Raw genomic sequence first — 3478 nt, 5'->3', positions numbered from 1 at the left:
GACATATCATCCAGCAACTTTGTTTTGCTGGGATCATGTGCCTGCTTTTTGAGCCATAAATGTATTTATGATAGATATATGAATACATTTTCTTGTAGTGGGCTCAGACTGTGACCACACAGCTTGTTTTGCAATAAACTTTTAAAACTTTCCTCTGTTGCATGCAATTTATTACAACCTTGTTTATTTTTTAAAAAATATTATTATTATTTCATTTCTATACTGCTTTAAATTTTTAAGAAAAATCTCGAAGCGGTTTACAGCATATTAAACATCAGTAAAACAATGCAGAATCAAACATTTCTGAAGAAAGTCAAATATAAAGTACACAGTCAAAGCAACACAATTAAGATGACACCAAAATGCCATCTCAAAGATTTCAAAATAAAACATTACAAAGGAGGTCAACCACAGAATACATATTTAACACAAACAAAATTAGCAAAAAAAAACAAAAACTAAATCTTAAACATTTCAAAAGAAAACATTGATAAGTGAAGTCAAATATAAAATGCACATTTAAAACAGCATAATTAACAAGAAAATAAAATATTATAAGCATGACACAACTGTTTGGCAGGCAAAAAAAGATGGGGCAAAAGAATCCAATAATTAGGATTTGTTGTCAGGCATAGGGATGTCCCTCTGGTCTCCCCAGGGGCCTCTTTAGTAGAGCTGGTGAGTCTGGGCCCCGCCCCCTAGGCCAGGTGGAAACGGCCTTGCAGGGAGCTGCCTTCATGACTCACAGCTGTGCGATGTGATATATGCTGGAAAATATTTTAGTTTTGGGGATTTTTTTAAAAAAACCTTTATACCCAACAGGATGAATTTATTTTTTCTTGCCTGGTTTAAATAAATTTAAGGAAAACACTGACCATTTTGTTTCAAAGCTAATGGCAAATGTATTCCAAAGATTGTTCTGTTCTCTAGCTTACATGATGGTGCCAACGTACATATAGTTAACTTTTTAAAAATAGCAAATTATAAGTTTACTTTAGCTGTAGTTTTACTTTCTTGTTCTCTTTTAGATGCTATTTTTTCTGTGTTTGCATGTATATATGTGTGTCCTGGCCTCTTAACTTCTCTAAGGCTTTCTCTTTAAAACAAAATGTTATTAATGGGAGATCTTAATGGTGTGGTCATCCCAGATTTGGATAGATCTATAAGAAAAAGAGATACAAATGAGGGTAAACTACCCAGGTCATTTTTTGACCTGGTGGATACCACAGGACTAATAGATATATGGAGACTTAAAAACCCCACAATGAAACAACCCACCTTTTTCTCGAGTCCAAATCAAAGCTGGGGAAGATTAGACTACATCTGGAAATCAAAAGAATTAGTCCCGAGGTCATTTAAACCAGAAATCCTGCCACGGACTTTATCTGACCATAATCCGGTGTATTGGGAGGTGAGAGGAAAAGACCCTTCATCATTTAGATGGAGAATGAATGAAAGCCTCTTTAATCATCAGAAGATAATAGATAAAGCGAAAGAAACAATTACAGAATATTTTAACTGGAACCTAAATAAAGAAACACCCATAGAAATAGTATGGGATGCAAGCAAAGCCGTTATGAGAGGCTTTTTGATTCAAAAAAACAGTCATCAAAGAAGGGGGAGAGAAAATAAAAAAGAGGAAATCTTAGCACACCTCGTGGAGAATGAGAGATTGATAACAATTAAACCAAAAGATGAAAAAATAAAACAAAATATAAAGATGTTGCAAACTCAGTTTTCCACGGTGGTGAATCAGGAAGTAGAGTGGAGAATTAAAATGATGAGACAAAATAATAATAATAATAATAATAATAATAATAATAATAATAATAATAATAATAATAATAATAATTGTTATTTATATCCCGCCCTCCCCAGCCGAAGCCGGGCTCAGGGCGGCTAACAACAATAAAACAGTACAAAAGTACAACACAAACAACACTCTAAAATCATTCATTATAAAATTAAAAGAATTTCGAGTCTGCTAACAAAATAGGAAAATATATGGCATGGCCATTGAAGGCAAGACAAAAACAAAATATAATATAATATGTAAAATAAGAGAGGGAGAAAAGATAATAGAAGATCCCAAAGAGATAAGAAGGGCTTTCCAGAAATACTATAAAGAGTTATACAAGAAAGAGAAAGAAGACGATCATAGAATAGAGGACTAGTTACAAAAACATCAATTACAACAAATTACAAAATAAGAAAGAGAACAACTGAACCAGTTAATCACAGAAGAAGAAGTCAGAAAGGCAATAAAGAAGATGAAGATTGGGAAATCTCCAGGTACAGACGGAATATCGGCTAAATATTATAAAATATTATGTGATCAAATAACACCAGTATTATGTGAAGTTATGAACAATATCTTGAAAAAAGGCAAAATCCCAAATACGTGGAAAGAAGCCTATATAACCCTAATCCCCAAAAAAGATACTGATGGCCTAGAGGTTAGAAATTACAGGGCCATTTCATTACTGAATAATGACTATAAATTATTTGCAGATGTTTTGGCAGAAAGACTGAAAAGGCTTCTAAACAAAGTAATCCATAAAGATCAAGCTGGTTTTTTACCGGGGAGACAGCTGAAAGATAATGTGAGAATGGTAGTAGATATTATCGAATATTTAGAAAACAGAATTGATAAACAAGCAGCGTTGATTTTCATTGACGCGGAGAAAGCATTTGAAAATGTCTCCTGGCGATTTATGAAAAAGAACTTAAAAATAATGGGGATAGGAGAGGAATTTATGAAGGGTGTAGAAGCCATATATCACAATCAAACAGCCAAACTCATTATAAATAATAATGTTTCGGAGACTTTTGATATCTCAAAAGGGACGAGACAGGGGTGTCCTCTATCCCCCCTGTTGTTTATAACTGTACTAGAGGTACTCAACAAGACCATGAGAGAAAATCCAGAAATTAAAGGGATTAAGGTTGGACATAAAGAATTTAAAATAAAAGCGTTTGCGGATGATATAGTATTAACTTTGGAAGATCCAAAGAAAAGCTTAAAAGAGGCACTACAAAAAATAGAAGATTTGGCAAAGTAGCGGGGTTTAAACTTAATAAGAACAAGACTAAAATGTTAGTGAAGAACATAAGCAAAGAAGAAACAGAAGAACTGCAACAAGAGACAGGAATCACAGCGGCTAAGAAAGTCAAATATCTGGGAATATGGTTGACAGCAAAAAATGTAAATCTATATAAAGATAACTATGAGACCTCATGGAGAGAAATTAAGAAAGACTTGGATATTTGGAATAGACTGAGACTCTCTTTTTTAGGGAGAATATCAGTGATTAAAATGAATGTTTTACCTAGAATGCTATTCTTATTCCAAACAGTACCAATGATCAAAGGGTTGAAACAATGTAAAGAATGGCAGAAAATATTGGCAAGATTTGTCTGACAGGGCAAGAGACCAAGAATAAAAATGAAGATCTTAGTGGACAAAAAAGAAAGAGGC

Source organism: Podarcis muralis, chromosome W (genome assembly GCF_964188315.1).
Source record: "Podarcis muralis chromosome W, rPodMur119.hap1.1, whole genome shotgun sequence".
NCBI lineage: Eukaryota > Metazoa > Chordata > Lepidosauria > Squamata > Lacertidae > Podarcis > Podarcis muralis.
The sequence above is the reverse complement of the archived record's forward strand: the minus strand, read 5'-3'. Positions refer to the sequence as shown.